Source organism: Phyllobates terribilis, unplaced genomic scaffold (genome assembly GCF_046119375.1).
Source record: "Phyllobates terribilis strain yellow unplaced genomic scaffold, ASM4611937v1 Scaffold_682__1_contigs__length_827410, whole genome shotgun sequence".
NCBI classification, from domain to species: Eukaryota; Metazoa; Chordata; class Amphibia; order Anura; family Dendrobatidae; genus Phyllobates; species Phyllobates terribilis.
This window is the reverse complement of record NW_027363442.1, coordinates 400,638-423,463: the sequence shown is the minus strand read 5'-3', so window position 1 is coordinate 423,463 and position 22,826 is coordinate 400,638. Positions and strand designations below refer to the sequence as shown.

The window sequence follows — 22,826 nt, the reverse complement described above, 5'->3', positions numbered from 1 at the left end:
CTACTCCTTCACCAATTACACAAAGAAATAGCCTTTGGCCTAAACCAAAGCTCACAAGAGGACAAAAAGAAAAAACATTTACAATATTATATGGTGACACTATCCAGCACCACCACTATCCTCCTCCGCCATCAGAACAGAACAGCTGGTTTCCGACCCGCTGGCTTCACCAGCCACACTCCTCATTCTGGCAGTTCTGATCTTCCTCTGAGGCTCACTAAAAACTGCATCATCACTGCCCCCACCATCCTCCCTACGACTCTTCTTTGCACCCCTATCATCCTCCGAAGAAAAATCTTCAATGTTTTCAGGACCCGAAGGGTGTTCAGGACTGTCGGGTTCCGAGATTTGCACTTCACATCCTGTTGCGTCCATTGCCTCTCCAAAAGTCATCATCTCAGGCAGCTCTGCTTCCACCACTTTCCTAGATATTCTCGCAGACACTGCCTTTTTCTCCACCTTTGCCACTTCCCTCCAGAACTCCTTTTCTTCCCTCCGCTTCTTCCTCATTTCTTCAGCAGAAGAAGAACATGGTCTCAGGGACACCTCCTCTGGCGCCGTAGAGGGAGAGGCTCTACCAGTTTCCCGCCTCCTTCCCTCTCTCTCCTCCCTCTCCAATCTTTCCAGCACTTTCAGTGCGCTTGCCATCTGCCTCCTCTCCAGCTCCTCCTCCTTCTGTTCTTTATCAGAACGTCTAGGTGCACTCATAGGACAGTCCTTATACATGTGATCACTACTCCCACAGACATCACAGGACTTGGCCTCTGGACACTGGTTGGCCATATGCCCCTCCTTTCTGCAATTTCGGCAACACTGCCCTTTAAGGCATGTTACCATGGTATGTCCGAAAGAAAAGCATCTACGGCAAAACATGGGCTGGCCTGGGTAAAAGTGGAAACCTCTATGGCCTGCAACGGAAAAATTTGATGGAGGGTGTCTAAAGCCCCCCACACTGTCAGGATCCCTTTTCAATTTCACACGGAATTTATACTGACAGTTAAAGATTCCTAGACAATTGACTTGCTTCACTCCCTTCCGCACATATTCACAGTAGCGAGAGAGGAAGCACTCCAGCAGCTCAGGGTCTGTAAAAGGGTTATAGACAGTCACAGTCACCTCCTTTTCTTGCAGACCAAACAAAGGTTCCCATCTAACTCCTTCCAAGCAGGGGTCACTAGAGTGACCACGGAGCCATTCAAAGACATTAAGGCAAACATCCTGGTCCATAAAGGTAACGTCATAATTACCTTGACGTGAAAATTCGTTGACACTGAAGATCTCAGAACGTCTTGCTCCAGCTTTGCCTTCAACGATGTCTTGGACAATGAAAACCACGTTGTTCTTGTTCTGGTCAGATGGATCCACGGACAAACGGATGGTGTTCTTCACAAAAGACATCTTGGATTCTGTCGGTATGGAATACCACAGGAAAAAGCAGAAAATCCTCCACAAAAGGGTCCGGATTCCTCCAGGAGACTCGCACCAATCAAGGTACAGTCATACGATCTTAGCCAAAAGGCCGAGAAGCGATAACCAGAATTGGTTTCAAACTACGGAGCCACCCAAGGATCCTGAAAAGTCCATTTGTGGAGATGAGCTCCTGGACTCCCGTTAAGAAGACATGTTGTCAACCTCTAGATCCCTTACATGCCTGCACTTTTCGGCTTGCTGCTGCTGCAATCCACGCGTTTTAGATCTGCATAACTCCACCTCTTTAAACACAGCACCTTCACCCCCTGCTGTTCCCACCCGCCTCAACACCGTTGGAAGGGAGGAGAACCAATTAAGGCGGGGGGTGGGGTGGAACGAGCAGCTGTCTACCCTTAGCAGGAGGGCTCCTGATTACATACCTCTCCTGCTGCTGCTGCTGCTGGCTGTCCAGCAGCAGACTGAAGGTGGCTGCTGCTGTGCACAGGTATATAAAGGCTCAGAGCCTATTATGACACGCGCAGCCAGCGTTCCATTGCCACATTCCATCTACTGCAGGCAGGATACCTGGCTGGCTGAATGTCGCTGAGAAGCTCACAGAGACCGCCATAAGCAACAGTTTAACAGAATGCCACAGACTAATCAACCAAACTTTTTGGGTTGGGTTCTCTTTTATAGTCTGCAGGCATTAAATGAAAGAAGTCAGTGTTCCAGCAGAAGGAGACAACGTTTCAGAAAAGGCATTGTAGCAAACCAAAAAAGAAATTTTAAGCGCAGCAGAGTAACCAGTGCACATACCTGTTAGCTCAGGTGAGTTTAAAAGGCTGCTGTTGATAACAAGGGCATTTGCTAAATAGATGGTGTGTGTGCAACAATATACTGAAAGGTCAATTATATTGTGCAGCTTATCTCACCACCTGTAGTTATTTAGGTGAAAGCTCCAAAATGCTTGCCTAATATGTCTGTTTATCCAAAAGGAAGTAAAAAGGGAGAGCTAGAAAGATAGCATTGCATCACATTACATGGCAATGCAATGCACAGTTGCTGAAGTTGAACCAAAATGAGCTTGTAATCTGGCTTCTGCAACTTTGAACATGAAAAATCCAATGAGGAGAAGAAAAGCAAAGCCAAAGAGTCCATCCCCAAATCCGACAAACAAGCAAAATGAACAAAAAACATTGAATTCAATTCTTTCTGATTTTAGAAACTGCATTAAAGAAGGGGTGCACCGGTCCTGGAGATACTGCAATACCAGGTCAATGCGTGGAGTGGACAGAGCAAGCTCTTTTTCCATCTCCCTGTTCTAAAAATCCATTTAATATATGGTCCCCAGATAGGGGACGTATCAGATATTAAACTGATAAGAACAGATACTACACTTGATCTTAGCCAAAAGGCCGAGAAGCGATAACCAGAATTGGTTTCAAACTACGGAGCCACCCAAGGATCCTGAAAAGTCCATTTGTGGAGATGAGCTCCTGGACTCCCGTTAAGAAGACATGTTGTCAACCTCTAGATCCCTTACATGCCTGCACTTTTCGGCTTGCTGCTGCTGCAATCCACGCGTTTTAGATCTGCATAACTCCACCTCTTTAAACACAGCACCTTCACCCCCTGCTGTTCCCACCCGCCTCAACACCGTTGGAAGGGAGGAGAACCAATTAAGGCGGGGGGTGGGGTGGAACGAGCAGCTGTCTACCCTTAGCAGGAGGGCTCCTGATTACATACCTCTCCTGCTGCTGCTGCTGCTGGCTGTCCAGCAGCAAACTGAAGGTGGCTGCTGCTGTGCACAGGTATATAAAGGCTCAGAGCCTATTATGACACGCGCAGCCAGCGTTCCATTGCCACATTCCATCTACTGCAGGCAGGATACCTGGCTGGCTGAATGTCGCTGAGAAGCTCACAGAGACCGCCATAAGCAACAGTTTAACAGAATGCCACAGACTAATCAACCAAACTTTTTGGGTTGGGTTCTCTTTTATAGTCTGCAGGCATTAAATGAAAGAAGTCAGTGTTCCAGCAGAAGGAGACAACGTTTCAGAAAAGGCATTGTAGCAAACCAAAAAAGAAATTTTAAGCGCAGCAGAGTAACCAGCGCACATACCTGTTAGCTCAGGTGAGTTTAAAAGGCTGCTGTTGATAACAAGGGCATTTGCTAAATAGATGGTGTGTGTGCAACAATATACTGAAAGGTCAATTATATTGTGCAGCTTATCTCACCACCTGTAGTTATTTAGGTGAAAGCTCCAAAATGCTTGCCTAATATGTCTGTTTATCCAAAAGGAAGTAAAAAGGGAGAGCTAGAAAGATAGCATTGCATCACATTACATGGCAATGCAATGCACAGTTGCTGAAGTTGAACCAAAATGAGCTTGTAATCTGGCTTCTGCAACTTTGAACATGAAAAATCCAATGAGGAGAAGAAAAGCAAAGCCAAAGAGTCCATCCCCAAATCCGACAAACAAGCAAAATGAACAAAAAACATTGAATTCAATTCTTTCTGATTTTAGAAACTGCATTAAAGAAGGGGTGCACCGGTCCTGGAGATACTGCAATACCAGGTCAATGCGTGGAGTGGACAGAGCAAGCTCTTTTTCCATCTCCCTGTTCTAAAAATCCATTTAATATATGGTCCCCAGATAGGGGACGTATCAGATATTAAACTGATAAGAACAGATACTACACTTGATCTTAGCCAAAAGGCCGAGAAGCGATAACCAGAATTGGTTTCAAACTACGGAGCCACCCAAGGATCCTGAAAAGTCCATATGTGGAGATGAGCTCCTGGACTCCCGTTAAGAAGACATGTTGTCAACCTCTAGATCCCTTACATGCCTGCACTTTTCGGCTTGCTGCTGCTGCAATCCACGCGTTTTAGATCTGCATAACTCCACCTCTTTAAACACAGCACCTTCACCCCCTGCTGTTCCCACCCGCCTCAACACCGTTGGAAGGGAGGAGAACCAATTAAGGCGGGGGGTGGGGTGGAACGAGCAGCTGTCTACCCTTAGCAGGAGGGCTCCTGATTACATACCTCTCCTGCTGCTGCTGCTGCTGGCTGTCCAGCAGCAGACTGAAGGTGGCTGCTGCTGTGCACAGGTATATAAAGGCTCAGAGCCTATTATGACACGCGCAGCCAGCGTTCCATTGCCACATTCCATCTACTGCAGGCAGGATACCTGGCTGGCTGAATGTCGCTGAGAAGCTCACAGAGACCGCCATAAGCAACAGTTTAACAGAATGCCACAGACTAATCAACCAAACTTTTTGGGTTGGGTTCTCTTTTATAGTCTGCAGGCATTAAATGAAAGAAGTCAGTGTTCCAGCAGAAGGAGACAACGTTTCAGAAAAGGCATTGTAGCAAACCAAAAAAGAAATTTTAAGCGCAGCAGAGTAACCAGCGCACATACCTGTTAGCTCAGGTGAGTTTAAAAGGCTGCTGTTGATAACAAGGGCATTTGCTAAATAGATGGTGTGTGTGCAACAATATACTGAAAGGTCAATTATATTGTGCAGCTTATCTCACCACCTGTAGTTATTTAGGTGAAAGCTCCAAAATGCTTGCCTAATATGTCTGTTAATCCAAAAGGAAGTAAAAAGGGAGAGCTAGAAAGATAGCATTGCATCACATTACATGGCAATGCAATGCACAGTTGCTGAAGTTGAACCAAAATGAGCTTGTAATCTGGCTTCTGCAACTTTGAACATGAAAAATCCAATGAGGAGAAGAAAAGCAAAGCCAAAGAGTCCATCCCCAAATCCGACAAACAAGCAAAATGAACAAAAAACATTGAATTCAATTCTTTCTGATTTTAGAAACTGCATTAAAGAAGGGGTGCACCGGTCCTGGAGATACTGCAATACCAGGTCAATGCGTGGAGTGGACAGAGCAAGCTCTTTTTCCATCTCCCTGTTCTAAAAATCCATTTAATATATGGTCCCCAGATAGGGGACGTATCAGATATTAAACTGATAAGAACAGATACTACACTTGATCTTAGCCAAAAGGCCGAGAAGCGATAACCAGAATTGGTTTCAAACTACGGAGCCACCCAAGGATCCTGAAAAGTCCATTTGTGGAGATGAGCTCCTGGACTCCCGTTAAGAAGACATGTTGTCAACCTCTAGATCCCTTACATGCCTGCACTTTTCGGCTTGCTGCTGCTGCAATCCACGCGTTTTAGATCTGCATAACTCCACCTCTTTAAACACAGCACCTTCACCCCCTGCTGTTCCCACCCGCCTCAACACCGTTGGAAGGGAGGAGAACCAATTAAGGCGGGGGGTGGGGTGGAACGAGCAGCTGTCTACCCTTAGCAGGAGGGCTCCTGATTACATACCTCTCCTGCTGCTGCTGGCTGTCCAGCAGCAGACTGAAGGTGGCTGCTGCTGTGCACAGGTATATAAAGGCTCAGAGCCTATTATGACACGCGCAGCCAGCGTTCCATTGCCACATTCCATCTACTGCAGGCAGGATACCTGGCTGGCTGAATGTCGCTGAGAAGCTCACAGAGACCGCCATAAGCAACAGTTTAACAGAATGCCACAGACTAATCAACCAAACTTTTTGGGTTGGGTTCTCTTTTATAGTCTGCAGGCATTAAATGAAAGAAGTCAGTGTTCCAGCAGAAGGAGACAACGTTTCAGAAAAGGCATTGTAGCAAACCAAAAAAGAAATTTTAAGCGCAGCAGAGTAACCAGCGCACATACCTGTTAGCTCAGGTGAGTTTAAAAGGCTGCTGTTGATAACAAGGGCATTTGCTAAATAGATGGTGTGTGTGCAACAATATACTGAAAGGTCAATTATATTGTGCAGCTTATCTCACCACCTGTAGTTATTTAGGTGAAAGCTCCAAAATGCTTGCCTAATATGTCTGTTTATCCAAATGGAAGTAAAAAGGGAGAGCTAGAAAGATAGCATTGCATCACATTACATGGCAATGCAATGCACAGTTGCTGAAGTTGAACCAAAATGAGCTTGTAATCTGGCTTCTGCAACTTTGAACATGAAAAATCCAATGAGGAGAAGAAAAGCAAAGCCAAAGAGTCCATCCACAAATCCGACAAACAAGCAAAATGAACAAAAAACATTGAATTCAATTCTTTCTGATTTTAGAAACTGCATTAAAGAAGGGGTGCACCGGTCCTGGAGATACTGCAATACCAGGTCAATGCGTGGAGTGGACAGAGCAAGCTCTTTTTCCATCTCCCTGTTCTAAAAATCCATTTAATATATGGTCCCCAGATAGGGGACGTATCAGATATTAAACTGATAAGAACAGATACTACACTTGATCTTAGCCAAAAGGCCGAGAAGCGATAACCAGAATTGGTTTCAAACTACGGAGCCACCCAAGGATCCTGAAAAGTCCATTTGTGGAGATGAGCTCCTGGACTCCCGTTAAGAAGACATGTTGTCAACCTCTAGATCCCTTACATGCCTGCACTTTTCGGCTTGCTGCTGCTGCAATCCACGCGTTTTAGATCTGCATAACTCCACCTCTTTAAACACAGCACCTTCACCCCCTGCTGTTCCCACCCGCCTCAACACCGTTGGAAGGGAGGAGAACCAATTAAGGCGGGGGGTGGGGTGGAACGAGCAGCTGTCTACCCTTAGCAGGAGGGCTCCTGATTACATACCTCTCCTGCTGCTGCTGCTGCTGGCTGTCCAGCAGCAGACTGAAGGTGGCTGCTGCTGTGCACAGGTATATAAAGGCTCAGAGCCTATTATGACACGCGCAGCCAGCGTTCCATTGCCACATTCCATCTACTGCAGGCAGGATACCTGGCTGGCTGAATGTCGCTGAGAAGCTCACAGAGACCGCCATAAGCAACAGTTTAACAGAATGCCACAGACTAATCAACCAAACTTTTTGGGTTGGGTTCTCTTTTATAGTCTGCAGGCATTAAATGAAAGAAGTCAGTGTTCCAGCAGAAGGAGACAACGTTTCAGAAAAGGCATTGTAGCAAACCAAAAAAGAAATTTTAAGCGCAGCAGAGTAACCAGCGCACATACCTGTTAGCTCAGGTGAGTTTAAAAGGCTGCTGTTGATAACAAGGGCATTTGCTAAATAGATGGTGTGTGTGCAACAATATACTGAAAGGTCAATTATATTGTGCAGCTTATCTCACCACCTGTAGTTATTTAGGTGAAAGCTCCAAAATGCTTGCCTAATATGTCTGTTTATCCAAAAGGAAGTAAAAAGGGAGAGCTAGAAAGATAGCATTGCATCACATTACATGGCAATGCAATGCACAGTTGCTGAAGTTGAACCAAAATGAGCTTGTAATCTGGCTTCTGCAACTTTGAACATGAAAAATCCAATGAGGAGAAGAAAAGCAAAGCCAAAGAGTCCATCCCCAAATCCGACAAACAAGCAAAATGAACAAAAAACATTGAATTCAATTCTTTCTGATTTTAGAAACTGCATTAAAGAAGGGGTGCACCGGTCCTGGAGATACTGCAATACCAGGTCAATGCGTGGAGTGGACAGAGCAAGCTCTTTTTCCATCTCCCTGTTCTAAAAATCCATTTAATATATGGTCCCCAGATAGGGGACGTATCAGATATTAAACTGATAAGAACAGATACTACACTTGATCTTAGCCAAAAGGCCGAGAAGCGATAACCAGAATTGGTTTCAAACTACGGAGCCACCCAAGGATCCTGAAAAGTCCATTTGTGGAGATGAGCTCCTGGACTCCCGTTAAGAAGACATGTTGTCAACCTCTAGATCCCTTACATGCCTGCACTTTTCGGCTTGCTGCTGCTGCAATCCACGCGTTTTAGATCTGCATAACTCCACCTCTTTAAACACAGCACCTTCACCCCCTGCTGTTCCCACCCGCCTCAACACCGTTGGAAGGGAGGAGAACCAATTAAGGCGGGGGGTGGGGTGGAACGAGCAGCTGTCTACCCTTAGCAGGAGGGCTCCTGATTACATACCTCTCCTGCTGCTGCTGCTGCTGGCTGTCCAGCAGCAGACTGAAGGTGGCTGCTGCTGTGCACAGGTATATAAAGGCTCAGAGCCTATTATGACACGCGCAGCCAGCGTTCCATTGCCACATTCCATCTACTGCAGGCAGGATACCTGGCTGGCTGAATGTCGCTGAGAAGCTCACAGAGACCGCCATAAGCAACAGTTTAACAGAATGCCACAGACTAATCAACCAAACTTTTTGGGTTGGGTTCTCTTTTATAGTCTGCAGGCATTAAATGAAAGAAGTCAGTGTTCCAGCAGAAGGAGACAACGTTTCAGAAAAGGCATTGTAGCAAACCAAAAAAGAAATTTTAAGCGCAGCAGAGTAACCAGCGCACATACCTGTTAGCTCAGGTGAGTTTAAAAGGCTGCTGTTGATAACAAGGGCATTTGCTAAATAGATGGTGTGTGTGCAACAATATACTGAAAGGTCAATTATATTGTGCAGCTTATCTCACCACCTGTAGTTATTTAGGTGAAAGCTCCAAAATGCTTGCCTAATATGTCTGTTTATCCAAAAGGAAGTAAAAAGGGAGAGCTAGAAAGATAGCATTGCATCACATTACATGGCAATGCAATGCACAGTTGCTGAAGTTGAACCAAAATGAGCTTGTAATCTGGCTTCTGCAACTTTGAACATGAAAAATCCAATGAGGAGAAGAAAAGCAAAGCCAAAGAGTCCATCCCCAAATCCGACAAACAAGCAAAATGAACAAAAAACATTGAATTCAATTCTTTCTGATTTTAGAAACTGCATTAAAGAAGGGGTGCACCGGTCCTGGAGATACTGCAATACCAGGTCAATGCGTGGAGTGGACAGAGCAAGCTCTTTTTCCATCTCCCTGTTCTAAAAATCCATTTAATATATGGTCCCCAGATAGGGGACGTATCAGATATTAAACTGATAAGAACAGATACTACACTTGATCTTAGCCAAAAGGCCGAGAAGCGATAACCAGAATTGGTTTCAAACTACGGAGCCACCCAAGGATCCTGAAAAGTCCATTTGTGGAGATGAGCTCCTGGACTCCCGTTAAGAAGACATGTTGTCAACCTCTAGATCCCTTACATGCCTGCACTTTTCGGCTTGCTGCTGCTGCAATCCACGCGTTTTAGATCTGCATAACTCCACCTCTTTAAACACAGCACCTTCACCCCCTGCTGTTCCCACCCGCCTCAACACCGTTGGAAGGGAGGAGAACCAATTAAGGCGGGGGGTGGGGTGGAACGAGCAGCTGTCTACCCTTAGCAGGAGGGCTCCTGATTACATACCTCTCCTGCTGCTGCTGCTGCTGGCTGTCCAGCAGCAGACTGAAGGTGGCTGCTGCTGTGCACAGGTATATAAAGGCTCAGAGCCTATTATGACACGCGCAGCCAGCGTTCCATTGCCACATTCCATCTACTGCAGGCAGGATACCTGGCTGGCTGAATGTCGCTGAGAAGCTCACAGAGACCGCCATAAGCAACAGTTTAACAGAATGCCACAGACTAATCAACCAAACTTTTTGGGTTGGGTTCTCTTTTATAGTCTGCAGGCATTAAATGAAAGAAGTCAGTGTTCCAGCAGAAGGAGACGTTTCAGAAAAGGCATTGTAGCAAACCAAAAAAGAAATTTTAAGCGCAGCAGAGTAACCAGCGCACATACCTGTTAGCTCAGGTGAGTTTAAAAGGCTGCTGTTGATAACAAGGGCATTTGCTAAATAGATGGTGTGTGTGCAACAATATACTGAAAGGTCAATTATATTGTGCAGCTTATCTCACCACCTGTAGTTATTTAGGTGAAAGCTCCAAAATGCTTGCCTAATATGTCTGTTTATCCAAAAGGAAGTAAAAAGGGAGAGCTAGAAAGATAGCATTGCATCACATTACATGGCAATGCAATGCACAGTTGCTGAAGTTGAACCAAAATGAGCTTGTAATCTGGCTTCTGCAACTTTGAACATGAAAAATCCAATGAGGAGAAGAAAAGCAAAGCCAAAGAGTCCATCCCCAAATCCGACAAACAAGCAAAATGAACAAAAAACATTGAATTCAATTCTTTCTGATTTTAGAAACTGCATTAAAGAAGGGGTGCACCGGTCCTGGAGATACTGCAATACCAGGTCAATGCGTGGAGTGGACAGAGCAAGCTCTTTTTCCATCTCCCTGTTCTAAAAATCCATTTAATATATGGTCCCCAGATAGGGGACGTATCAGATATTAAACTGATAAGAACAGATACTACACTTGATCTTAGCCAAAAGGCCGAGAAGCGATAACCAGAAATGGTTTCAAACTACGGAGCCACCCAAGGATCCTGAAAAGTCCATTTGTGGAGATGAGCTCCTGGACTCCCGTTAAGAAGACATGTTGTCAACCTCTAGATCCCTTACATGCCTGCACTTTTCGGCTTGCTGCTGCTGCAATCCACGCATTTTAGATCTGCATAACTCCACCTCTTTAAACACAGCACCTTCACCCCCTGCTGTTCCCACCCGCCTCAACACCGTTGGAAGGGAGGAGAACCAATTAAGGCGGGGGGTGGGGTGGAACGAGCAGCTGTCTACCCTTAGCAGGAGGGCTCCTGATTACATACCTCTCCTGCTGCTGCTGCTGCTGGCTGTCCAGCAGCAGACTGAAGGTGGCTGCTGCTGTGCACAGGTATATAAAGGCTCAGAGCCTATTATGACACGCGCAGCCAGCGTTCCATTGCCACATTCCATCTACTGCAGGCAGGATACCTGGCTGGCTGAATGTCGCTGAGAAGCTCACAGAGACCGCCATAAGCAACAGTTTAACAGAATGCCACAGACTAATCAACCAAACTTTTTGGGTTGGGTTCTCTTTTATAGTCTGCAGGCATTAAATGAAAGAAGTCAGTGTTCCAGCAGAAGGAGACAACGTTTCAGAAAAGGCATTGTAGCAAACCAAAAAAGAAATTTTAAGCGCAGCAGAGTAACCAGCGCACATACCTGTTAGCTCAGGTGAGTTTAAAAGGCTGCTGTTGATAACAAGGGCATTTGCTAAATAGATGGTGTGTGTGCAACAATATACTGAAAGGTCAATTATATTGTGCAGCTTATCTCACCACCTGTAGTTATTTAGGTGAAAGCTCCAAAATGCTTGCCTAATATGTCTGTTTATCCAAAAGGAAGTAAAAAGGGAGAGCTAGAAAGATAGCATTGCATCACATTACATGGCAATGCAATGCACAGTTGCTGAAGTTGAACCAAAATGAGCTTGTAATCTGGCTTCTGCAACTTTGAACATGAAAAATCCAATGAGGAGAAGAAAAGCAAAGCCAAAGAGTCCATCCCCAAATCCGACAAACAAGCAAAATGAACAAAAAACATTGAATTCAATTCTTTCTGATTTTAGAAACTGCATTAAAGAAGGGGTGCACCGGTCCTGGAGATACTGCAATACCAGGTCAATGCGTGGAGTGGACAGAGCAAGCTCTTTTTCCATCTCCCTGTTCTAAAAATCCATTTAATATATGGTCCCCAGATAGGGGACGTATCAGATATTAAACTGATAAGAACAGATACTACACTTGATCTTAGCCAAAAGGCCGAGAAGCGATAACCAGAAATGGTTTCAAACTACGGAGCCACCCAAGGATCCTGAAAAGTCCATTTGTGGAGATGAGCTCCTGGACTCCCGTTAAGAAGACATGTTGTCAACCTCTAGATCCCTTACATGCCTGCACTTTTCGGCTTGCTGCTGCTGCAATCCACGCATTTTAGATCTGCATAACTCCACCTCTTTAAACACAGCACCTTCACCCCCTGCTGTTCCCACCCGCCTCAACACCGTTGGAAGGGAGGAGAACCAATTAAGGCGGGGGGTGGGGTGGAACGAGCAGCTGTCTACCCTTAGCAGGAGGGCTCCTGATTACATACCTCTCCTGCTGCTGCTGCTGCTGGCTGTCCAGCAGCAGACTGAAGGTGGCTGCTGCTGTGCACAGGTATATAAAGGCTCAGAGCCTATTATGACACGCGCAGCCAGCGTTCCATTGCCACATTCCATCTACTGCAGGCAGGATACCTGGCTGGCTGAATGTCGCTGAGAAGCTCACAGAGACCGCCATAAGCAACAGTTTAACAGAATGCCACAGACTAATCAACCAAACTTTTTGGGTTGGGTTCTCTTTTATAGTCTGCAGGCATTAAATGAAAGAAGTCAGTGTTCCAGCAGAAGGAGACAACGTTTCAGAAAAGGCATTGTAGCAAACCAAAAAAGAAATTTTAAGCGCAGCAGAGTAACCAGCGCACATACCTGTTAGCTCAGGTGAGTTTAAAAGGCTGCTGTTGATAACAAGGGCATTTGCTAAATAGATGGTGTGTGTGCAACAATATACTGAAAGGTCAATTATATTGTGCAGCTTATCTCACCACCTGTAGTTATTTAGGTGAAAGCTCCAAAATGCTTGCCTAATATGTCTGTTTATCCAAAAGGAAGTAAAAAGGGAGAGCTAGAAAGATAGCATTGCATCACATTACATGGCAATGCAATGCACAGTTGCTGAAGTTGAACCAAAATGAGCTTGTAATCTGGCTTCTGCAACTTTGAACATGAAAAATCCAATGAGGAGAAGAAAAGCAAAGCCAAAGAGTATATCCCCAAATCCGACAAACAAGCAAAATGAACAAAAAACATTGAATTCAATTCTTTCTGATTTTAGAAACTGCATTAAAGAAGGGGTGCACCGGTCCTGGAGATACTGCAATACCAGGTCAATGCGTGGAGTGGACAGAGCAAGCTCTTTTTCCATCTCCCTGTTCTAAAAATCCATTTAATATATGGTCCCCAGATAGGGGACGTATCAGATATTAAACTGATAAGAACAGATACTACACTTGATCTTAGCCAAAAGGCCGAGAAGCGATAACCAGAATTGGTTTCAAACTACGGAGCCACCCAAGGATCCTGAAAAGTCCATTTGTGGAGATGAGCTCCTGGACTCCCGTTAAGAAGACATGTTGTCAACCTCTAGATCCCTTACATGCCTGCACTTTTCGGCTTGCTGCTGCTGCAATCCACGCGTTTTAGATCTGCATAACTCCACCTCTTTAAACACAGCACCTTCACCCCCTGCTGTTCCCACCCGCCTCAACACCGTTGGAAGGGAGGAGAACCAATTAAGGCGGGGGGTGGGGTGGAACGAGCAGCTGTCTACCCTTAGCAGGAGGGCTCCTGATTACATACCTCTCCTGCTGCTGCTGCTGGCTGTCCAGCAGCAGACTGAAGGTGGCTGCTGCTGTGCACAGGTATATAAAGGCTCAGAGCCTATTATGACACGCGCAACCAGCGTTCCATTGCCACATTCCATCTACTGCAGGCAGGATACCTGGCTGGCTGAATGTCGCTGAGAAGCTCACAGAGACCGCCATAAGCAACAGTTTAACAGAATGCCACAGACTAATCAACCAAACTTTTTGGGTTAGGTTCTCTTTTATAGTCTGCAGGCATTAAATGAAAGAAGTCAGTGTTCCAGCAGAAGGAGACAACGTTTCAGAAAAGGCATTGTAGCAAACCAAAAAAGAAATTTTAAGCGCAGCAGAGTAACCAGCGCACATACCTGTTAGCTCAGGTGAGTTTAAAAGGCTGCTGTTGATAACAAGGGCATTTGCTAAATAGATGGTGTGTGTGCAACAATATACTGAAAGGTCAATTATATTGTGCAGCTTATCTCACCACCTGTAGTTATTTAGGTGAAAGCTCCAAAATGCTTGCCTAATATGTCTGTTTATCCAAAAGGAAGTAAAAAGGGAGAGCTAGAAAGATAGCATTGCATCACATTACATGGCAATGCAATGCACAGTTGCTGAAGTTGAACCAAAATGAGCTTGTAATCTGGCTTCTGCAACTTTGAACATGAAAAATCCAATGAGGAGAAGAAAAGCAAAGCCAAAGAGTCCATCCCCAAATCCGACAAACAAGCAAAATGAACAAAAAACATTGAATTCAATTCTTTCTGATTTTAGAAACTGCATTAAAGAAGGGGTGCACCGGTCCTGGAGATACTGCAATACCAGGTCAATGCGTGGAGTGGACAGAGCAAGCTCTTTTTCCATCTCCCTGTTCTAAAAATCCATTTAATATATGGTCCCCAGATAGGGGACGTATCAGATATTAAACTGATAAGAACAGATACTACACTTGATCTTAGCCAAAAGGCCGAGAAGCGATAACCAGAATTGGTTTCAAACTACGGAGCCACCCAAGGATCCTGAAAAGTCCATTTGTGGAGATGAGCTCCTGGACTCCCGTTAAGAAGACATGTTGTCAACCTCTAGATCCCTTACATGCCTGCACTTTTCGGCTTGCTGCTGCTGCAATCCACGCGTTTTAGATCTGCATAACTCCACCTCTTTAAACACAGCACCTTCACCCCCTGCTGTTCCCACCCGCCTCAACACCGTTGGAAGGGAGGAGAACCAATTAAGGCGGGGGGTGGGGTGGAACGAGCAGCTGTCTACCCTTAGCAGGAGGGCTCCTGATTACATACCTCTCCTGCTGCTGCTGCTGGCTGTCCAGCAGCAGACTGAAGGTGGCTGCTGCTGTGCACAGGTATATAAAGGCTCAGAGCCTATTATGACACGCGCAGCCAGCGTTCCATTGCCACATTCCATCTACTGCAGGCAGGATACCTGGCTGGCTGAATGTCGCTGAGAAGCTCACAGAGACCGCCATAAGCAACAGTTTAACAGAATGCCACAGACTAATCAACCAAACTTTTTGGGTTGGGTTCTCTTTTATAGTCTGCAGGCATTAAATGAAAGAAGTCAGTGTTCCAGCAGAAGGAGACAACGTTTCAGAAAAGGCATTGTAGCAAACCAAAAAAGAAATTTTAAGCGCAGCAGAGTAACCAGCGCACATACCTGTTAGCTCAGGTGAGTTTAAAAGGCTGCTGTTGATAACAAGGGCATTTGCTAAATAGATGGTGTGTGTGCAACAATATACTGAAAGGTCAATTATATTGTGCAGCTTATCTCACCACCTGTAGTTATTTAGGTGAAAGCTCCAAAATGCTTGCCTAATATGTCTGTTTATCCAAAAGGAAGTAAAAAGGGAGAGCTAGAAAGATAGCATTGCATCACATTACATGGCAATGCAATGCACAGTTGCTGAAGTTGAACCAAAATGAGCTTGTAATCTGGCTTCTGCAACTTTGAACATGAAAAATCCAATGAGGAGAAGAAAAGCAAAGCCAAAGAGTCCATCCCCAAATCCGACAAACAAGCAAAATGAACAAAAAACATTGAATTCAATTCTTTCTGATTTTAGAAACTGCATTAAAGAAGGGGTGCACCGGTCCTGGAGATACTGCAATACCAGGTCAATGCGTGGAGTGGACAGAGCAAGCTCTTTTTCCATCTCCCTGTTCTAAAAATCCATTTAATATATGGTCCCCAGATAGGGGACGTATCAGATATTAAACTGATAAGAACAGATACTACACTTGATCTTAGCCAAAAGGCCGAGAAGCGATAACCAGAATTGGTTTCAAACTACGGAGCCACCCAAGGATCCTGAAAAGTCCATTTGTGGAGATGAGCTCCTGGACTCCCGTTAAGAAGACATGTTGTCAACCTCTAGATCCCTTACATGCCTGCACTTTTCGGCTTGCTGCTGCTGCAATCCACGCGTTTTAGATCTGCATAACTCCACCTCTTTAAACACAGCACCTTCACCCCCTGCTGTTCCCACCCGCCTCAACACCGTTGGAAGGGAGGAGAACCAATTAAGGCGGGGGGTGGGGTGGAACGAGCAGCTGTCTACCCTTAGCAGGAGGGCTCCTGATTACATACCTCTCCTGCTGCTGCTGCTGCTGGCTGTCCAGCAGCAGACTGAAGGTGGCTGCTGCTGTGCACAGGTATATAAAGGCTCAGAGCCTATTATGACACGCGCAGCCAGCGTTCCATTGCCACATTCCATCTACTGCAGGCAGGATACCTGGCTGGCTGAATGTCGCTGAGAAGCTCACAGAGACCGCCATAAGCAACAGTTTAACAGAATGCCACAGACTAATCAACCAAACTTTTTGGGTTGGGTTCTCTTTTATAGTCTGCAGGCATTAAATGAAAGAAGTCAGTGTTCCAGCAGAAGGAGACAACGTTTCAGAAAAGGCATTGTAGCAAACCAAAAAAGAAATTTTAAGCGCAGCAGAGTAACCAGCGCACATACCTGTTAGCTCAGGTGAGTTTAAAAGGCTGCTGTTGATAACAAGGGCATTTGCTAAATAGATGGTGTGTGTGCAACAATATACTGAAAGGTCAATTATATTGTGCAGCTTATCTCACCACCTGTAGTTATTTAGGTGAAAGCTCCAAAATGCTTGCCTAATATGTCTGTTTATCCAAAAGGAAGTAAAAAGGGAGAGCTAGAAAGATAGCATTGCATCACATTACATGGCAATGCAATGCACAGTTGCTGAAGTTGAACCAAAATGAGCTTGTAATCTGGCTTCTGCAACTTTGAACATGAAAAATCCAATGAGGAGAAGAAAAGCAAAGCCAAAGAGTCCATCCCCAAATCCGACAAACAAGCAAAATGAACAAAAAACATTGAATTCAATTCTTTCTGATTTTAGAAACTGCATTAAAGAAGGGGTGCACCGGTCCTGGAGATACTGCAATACCAGGTCAATGCGTGGAGTGGACAGAGCAAGCTCTTTTTCCATCTCCCTGTTCTAAAAATCCATTTAATATATGGTCCCCAGATAGGGGACGTATCAGATATTAAACTGATAAGAACACATACTACACTTGATCTTAGCCAAAAGGCCGAGAAGCGATAACCAGAAATGGTTTCAAACTACGGAGCCACCCAAGGATCCTGAAAAGTCCATTTGTGGAGATGAGCTCCTGGACTCCCGTTAAGAAGACATGTTGTCAACCTCTAGATCCCTTACATGCCTGCACTTTTCGGCTTGCTGCTGCTGCAATCCACGCGTTTTAGATCTGCATAACTCCACCTCTTTAAACACAGCACCTTCACCCCCTGCTGTTCCCACCCGCCTCAACACCGTTGGAAGGGAGGAGAACCAATTAAGGCGGGGGGTGGGGTGGAACGAGCAGCTGTCTACCCTTAGCAGGAGGGCTCCTGATTACATACCTCTCCTGCTGCTGCTGCTGCTGGCTGTCCAGCAGCAGACTGAAGGTGGCTGCTGCTGTGCACAGGTATATAAAGGCTCAGAGCCTATTATGACACGCGCAGCCAGCGTTCCATTGCCACATTCCATCTACTGCAGGCAGGATACCTGGCTGGCTGAATGTCGCTGAGAAGCTCACAGAGACCGCCATAAGCAACAGTTTAACAGAATGCCACAGACTAATCAACCAAAATTTTTGGGTTGGGGTCTCTTTTATAGTCTGCAGGCATTAAATGAAAGAAGTCAGTGTTCCAGCAGAAGGAGACAACGTTTCAGAAAAGGCATTGTAGCAAACCAAAAAAGAAATTTTAAGCGCAGCAGAGTAACCAGCGCACATACCTGTTAGCTCAGGTGAGTTTAAAAGGCTGCTGTTGATAACAAGGGCATTTGCTAAATAGATGGTGTGTGTGCAACAATATACTGAAAGGTCAATTATATTGTGCAGCTTATCTCACCACCTGTAGTTATTTAGGTGAAAGCTCCAAAATGCTTGCCTAATATGTCTGTTTATCCAAAAGGAAGTAAAAAGGGAGAGCTAGAAAGATAGCATTGCATCACATTACATGGCAATGCAATGCACAGTTGCTGAAGTTGAACCAAAATGAGCTTGTAATCTGGCTTCTGCAACTTTGAACATGAAAAATCCAATGAGGAGAAGAAAAGCAAAGCCAAAGAGTCCATCCCAAAATCCGACAAACAAGCAAAATGAACAAAAAACATTGAATTCAATTCTTTCTGATTTTAGAAACTGCATTAAAGAAGGGGTGCACCGGTCCTGGAGATACTGCAATACCAGGTCAATGCGTGGAGTGGACAGAGCAAGCTCTTTTTCCATCTCCCTGTTCTAAAAATCCATTTAATATATGGTCCCCAGATAGGGGACGTATCAGATATTAAACTGATAAGAACAGATACTACACTTGATCTTAGCCAAAAGGCTGAGAAGCGATAACCAGAATTGGTTTCAAACTACGGAGCCACCCAAGGATCCTGAAAAGTCCATTTGTGGAGATGAGCTCCTGGACTCCCGTTAAGAAGACATGTTGTCAACCTCTAGATCCCTTACATGCCTGCACTTTTCGGCTTGCTGCTGCTGCAATCCACGCGTTTTAGATCTGCATAACTCCACCTCTTTAAACACAGCACCTTCACCCCCTGCTGTTCCCACCCGCCTCAACACCGTTGGAAGGGAGGAGAACCAATTAAGGCGGGGGGTGGGGTGGAACGAGCAGCTGTCTACCCTTAGCAGGAGGGCTCCTGATTACATACCTCTCCTGCTGCTGCTGCTGCTGGCTGTCCAGCAGCAGACTGAAGGTGGCTGCTGCTGTGCACAGGTATATAAAGGCTCAGAGCCTATTATGACACGCGCAGCCAGCGTTCCATTGCCACATTCCATCTACTGCAGGCAGGATACCTGGCTGGCTGAATGTCGCTGAGAAGCTCACAGAGACCGCCATAAGCAACAGTTTAACAGAATGCCACAGACTAATCAACCAAACTTTTTGGGTTGGGTTCTCTTTTATAGTCTGCAGGCATTAAATGAAAGAAGTCAGTGTTCCAGCAGAAGGAGACAACGTTTCAGAAAAGGCATTGTAGCAAACCAAAAAAGAAATTTTAAGCGCAGCAGAGTAACCAGCGCACATACCTGTTAGCTCAGGTGAGTTTAAAAGGCTGCTGTTGATAACAAGGGCATTTGCTAAATAGATGGTGTGTGTGCAACAATATACTGAAAGGTCAATTATATTGTGCAGCTTATCTCACCACCTGTAGTTATTTAGGTGAAAGCTCCAAAATGCTTGCCTAATATGTCTGTTTCTCCAAAAGGAAGTAAAAAGGGAGAGCTAGAAAGATAGCATTGCATCACATTACATGGCAATGCAATGCACAGTTGCTGAAGTTGAACCAAAATGAGCTTGTAATCTGGCTTCTGCAACTTTGAACATGAAAAATCCAATGAGGAGAAGAAAAGCAAAGCCAAAGAGTCCATCCCCAAATCCGACAAACAAGCAAAATGAACAAAAAACATTGAATTCAATTCATTCTGATTTTAGAAACTGCATTAAAGAAGGGGTGCACCGGTCCTGGAGATACTGCAATACCAGGTCAATGCGTGGAGTGGACAGAGCAAGCTCTTTTTCCATCTCCCTGTTCTAAAAATCCATTTAATATATGGTCCCCAGATAGGGGACGTATCAGATATTAAACTGATAAGAACAGATACTACACTTGATCTTAGCCAAAAGGCCGAGAAGCGATAACCAGAATTGGTTTCAAACTACGGAGCCACCCAAGGATCCTGAAAAGTCCATTTGTGGAGATGAGCTCCTGGACTCCCGTTAAGAAGACATGTTGTCAACCTCTAGATCCCTTACATGCCTGCACTTTTCGGCTTGCTGCTGCTGCAATCCACGCGTTTTAGATCTGCATAACTCCACCTCTTTAAACACAGCACCTTCACCCCCTGCTGTTCCCACCCGCCTCAACACCGTTGGAAGGGAGGAGAACCAATTAAGGCGGGGGGTGGGGTGGAACGAGCAGCTGTCTACCCTTAGCAGGAGGGCTCCTGATTACATACCTCTCCTGCTGCTGCTGCTGCTGGCTGTCCAGCAGCAGACTGAAGGTGGCTGCTGCTGTGCACAGGTATATAAAGGCTCAGAGCCTATTATGACACGCGCAGCCAGCGTTCCATTGCCACATTCCATCTACTGCAGGCAGGATACCTGGCTGGCTGAATGTCGCTGAGAAGCTCACAGAGACCGCCATAAGCAACAGTTTAACAGAATACCACAGACTAATCAACCAAACTTTTTGGGTTGGGTTCTCTTTTATAGTCTGCAGGCATTAAATGAAAGAAGTCAGTGTTCCAGCAGAAGGAGACAACGTTTCAGAAAAGGCATTGTAGCAAACCAAAAAAGAAATTTTAAGCGCAGCAGAGTAACCAGCGCACATACCTGTTAGCTCAGGTGAGTTTAAAAGGCTGCTGTTGATAACAAGGGCATTTGCTAAATAGATGGTGTGTGTGCAACAATATACTGAAAGGTCAATTATATTGTGCAGCTTATCTCACCACCTGTAGTTATTTAGGTGAAAGCTCCAAAATGCTTGCCTAATATGTCTGTTTATCCAAAAGGAAGTAAAAAGGGAGAGCTAGAAAGATAGCATTGCATCACATTACATGGCAATGCAATGCACAGTTGCTGAAGTTGAACCAAAATGAGCTTGTAATCTGGCTTCTGCAACTTTGAACATGAAAAATCCAATGAGGAGAAGAAAAGCAAAGCCAAAGAGTCCATCCCCAAATCCGACAAACAAGCAAAATGAACAAAAAACATTGAATTCAATTCTTTCTGATTTTAGAAACTGCATTAAAGAAGGGGTGCACCGGTCCTGGAGATACTGCAATACCAGGTCAATGCGTGGAGTGGACAGAGCAAGCTCTTTTTCCATCTCCCTGTTCTAAAAATCCATTTAATATATGGTCCCCAGATAGGGGACGTATCAGATATTAAACTGATAAGAACAGATACTACACTTGATCTTAGCCAAAAGGCCGAGAAGCGATAACCAGAATTGGTTTCAAACTACGGAGCCACCCAAGGATCCTGAAAAGTCCATTTGTGGAGATGAGCTCCTGGACTCCCGTTAAGAAGACATGTTGTCAACCTCTAGATCCCTTACATGCCTGCACTTTTCGGCTTGCTGCTGCTGCAATCCACGCGTTTTAGATCTGCATAACTCCACCTCTTTAAACACAGCACCTTCACCCCCTGCTGTTCCCACCCGCCTCAACACCGTTGGAAGGGAGGAGAACCAATTAAGGCGGGGGGTGGGGTGGAACGAGCAGCTGTCTACCCTTAGCAGGAGGGCTCCTGATTACATACCTCTCCTGCTGCTGCTGCTGCTGGCTGTCCAGCAGCAGACTGAAGGTGGCTGCTGCTGTGCACAGGTATATAAAGGCTCAGAGCCTATTATGACACGCGCAGCCAGCGTTCCATTGCCACATTCCATCTACTGCAGGCAGGATACCTGGCTGGCTGAATGTCGCTGAGAAGCTCACAGAGACCGCCATAAGCAACAGTTTAACAGAATGCCACAGACTAATCAACCAAACTTTTTGGGTTGGGTTCTCTTTTATAGTCTGCAGGCATTAAATGAAAGAAGTCAGTGTTCCAGCAGAAGGAGACAACGTTTCAGAAAAGGCATTGTAGCAAACCAAAAAAGAAATTTTATGCGCAGCAGAGTAACCAGCGCACATACCTGTTAGCTCAGGTGAGTTTAAAAGGCTGCTGTTGATAACAAGGGCATTTGCTAAATAGATGGTGTGTGTGCAACAATATACTGAAAGGTCAATTATATTGTGCAGCTTATCTCACCACCTGTAGTTATTTAGGTGAAAGCTCCAAAATGCTTGCCTAATATGTCTGTTTATCCAAAAGGAAGTAAAAAGGGAGAGCTAGAAAGATAGCATTGCATCACATTACATGGCAATGCAATGCACAGTTGCTGAAGTTGAACCAAAATGAGCTTGTAATCTGGCTTCTGCAACTTTGAACATGAAAAATCCAATGAGGAGAAGAAAAGCAAAGCCAAAGAGTCCATCCCCAAATCCGACAAACAAGCAAAATGAACAAAAAACATTGAATTCAATTCTTTCTGATTTTAGAAACTGCATTAAAGAAGGGGTGCACCGGTCCTGGAGATACTGCAATACCAGGTCAATGCGTGGAGTGGACAGAGCAAGCTCTTTTTCCATCTCCCTGTTCTAAAAATCCATTTAATATATGGTCCCCAGATAGGGGACGTATCAGATATTAAACTGATAAGAACAGATACTACACTTGATCTTAGCCAAAGGCCGAGAAGCGATAACCAGAATTGGTTTCAAACTACGGAGCCACCCAAGGATCCTGAAAAGTCCATTTGTGGAGATGAGCTCCTGGACTCCCGTTAAGAAGACATGTTGTCAACCTCTAGATCCCTTACATGCCTGCACTTTTCGGCTTGCTGCTGCTGCAATCCACGCGTTTTAGATCTGCATAACTCCACCTCTTTAAACACAGCACCTTCACCCCCTGCTGTTCCCACCCGCCTCAACACCGTTGGAAGGGAGGAGAACCAATTAAGGCGGGGGGTGGGGTGGAACGAGCAGCTGTCTACCCTTAGCAGGAGGGCTCCTGATTACATACCTCTCCTGCTGCTGCTGCTGCTGGCTGTCCAGCAGCAGACTGAAGGTGGCTGCTGCTGTGCACAGGTATATAAAGGCTCAGAGCCTATTATGACAC

The 22,826-nt window shown here is 45.3% G+C and overlaps 16 non-coding genes across 16 annotated transcripts; all 16 read right to left on the bottom strand.

Moving 5' to 3' along the window:
- Positions 1-2,646: 2,646 nt before the first annotated feature.
- On the bottom strand, positions 2,647-2,837 carry LOC141235487 (U2 spliceosomal RNA). The gene has a single exon (XR_012301260.1). It is a non-coding gene; the product is annotated as a U2 spliceosomal RNA (small nuclear RNA).
- A 1,115-nt stretch (positions 2,838-3,952) lies between these two features.
- Positions 3,953-4,143, bottom strand: LOC141235486 (U2 spliceosomal RNA). The gene has a single exon (XR_012301259.1). It is a non-coding gene; the product is annotated as a U2 spliceosomal RNA (small nuclear RNA).
- A 1,115-nt stretch (positions 4,144-5,258) lies between these two features.
- On the bottom strand, positions 5,259-5,449 carry LOC141235484 (U2 spliceosomal RNA). The gene has a single exon (XR_012301257.1). It is a non-coding gene; the product is annotated as a U2 spliceosomal RNA (small nuclear RNA).
- A 1,109-nt stretch (positions 5,450-6,558) lies between these two features.
- LOC141235483 (U2 spliceosomal RNA) lies at positions 6,559-6,749 on the bottom strand. The gene has a single exon (XR_012301256.1). It is a non-coding gene; the product is annotated as a U2 spliceosomal RNA (small nuclear RNA).
- A 1,115-nt stretch (positions 6,750-7,864) lies between these two features.
- On the bottom strand, positions 7,865-8,055 carry LOC141235482 (U2 spliceosomal RNA). The gene has a single exon (XR_012301255.1). It is a non-coding gene; the product is annotated as a U2 spliceosomal RNA (small nuclear RNA).
- A 1,115-nt stretch (positions 8,056-9,170) lies between these two features.
- On the bottom strand, positions 9,171-9,361 carry LOC141235481 (U2 spliceosomal RNA). The gene has a single exon (XR_012301254.1). It is a non-coding gene; the product is annotated as a U2 spliceosomal RNA (small nuclear RNA).
- Positions 9,362-10,473: 1,112 nt separating this feature from the next.
- LOC141235480 (U2 spliceosomal RNA) lies at positions 10,474-10,664 on the bottom strand. Its single transcript, XR_012301253.1, has one exon. It is a non-coding gene; the product is annotated as a U2 spliceosomal RNA (small nuclear RNA).
- A 1,115-nt stretch (positions 10,665-11,779) lies between these two features.
- On the bottom strand, positions 11,780-11,970 carry LOC141235479 (U2 spliceosomal RNA). The gene has a single exon (XR_012301252.1). It is a non-coding gene; the product is annotated as a U2 spliceosomal RNA (small nuclear RNA).
- A 1,115-nt stretch (positions 11,971-13,085) lies between these two features.
- LOC141235478 (U2 spliceosomal RNA) lies at positions 13,086-13,276 on the bottom strand. Its single transcript, XR_012301251.1, has one exon. It is a non-coding gene; the product is annotated as a U2 spliceosomal RNA (small nuclear RNA).
- Positions 13,277-14,388: 1,112 nt separating this feature from the next.
- LOC141235477 (U2 spliceosomal RNA) lies at positions 14,389-14,579 on the bottom strand. Its single transcript, XR_012301250.1, has one exon. It is a non-coding gene; the product is annotated as a U2 spliceosomal RNA (small nuclear RNA).
- A 1,112-nt stretch (positions 14,580-15,691) lies between these two features.
- LOC141235476 (U2 spliceosomal RNA) lies at positions 15,692-15,882 on the bottom strand. The gene has a single exon (XR_012301249.1). It is a non-coding gene; the product is annotated as a U2 spliceosomal RNA (small nuclear RNA).
- A 1,115-nt stretch (positions 15,883-16,997) lies between these two features.
- Positions 16,998-17,188, bottom strand: LOC141235706 (U2 spliceosomal RNA). The gene has a single exon (XR_012301473.1). It is a non-coding gene; the product is annotated as a U2 spliceosomal RNA (small nuclear RNA).
- Positions 17,189-18,303: 1,115 nt separating this feature from the next.
- Positions 18,304-18,494, bottom strand: LOC141235675 (U2 spliceosomal RNA). The gene has a single exon (XR_012301443.1). It is a non-coding gene; the product is annotated as a U2 spliceosomal RNA (small nuclear RNA).
- A 1,115-nt stretch (positions 18,495-19,609) lies between these two features.
- Positions 19,610-19,800, bottom strand: LOC141235475 (U2 spliceosomal RNA). Its single transcript, XR_012301248.1, has one exon. It is a non-coding gene; the product is annotated as a U2 spliceosomal RNA (small nuclear RNA).
- A 1,115-nt stretch (positions 19,801-20,915) lies between these two features.
- Positions 20,916-21,106, bottom strand: LOC141235473 (U2 spliceosomal RNA). Its single transcript, XR_012301246.1, has one exon. It is a non-coding gene; the product is annotated as a U2 spliceosomal RNA (small nuclear RNA).
- A 1,115-nt stretch (positions 21,107-22,221) lies between these two features.
- On the bottom strand, positions 22,222-22,411 carry LOC141235705 (U2 spliceosomal RNA). The gene has a single exon (XR_012301472.1). It is a non-coding gene; the product is annotated as a U2 spliceosomal RNA (small nuclear RNA).
- Between the last annotated feature and the right edge of the window lie 415 nt (positions 22,412-22,826).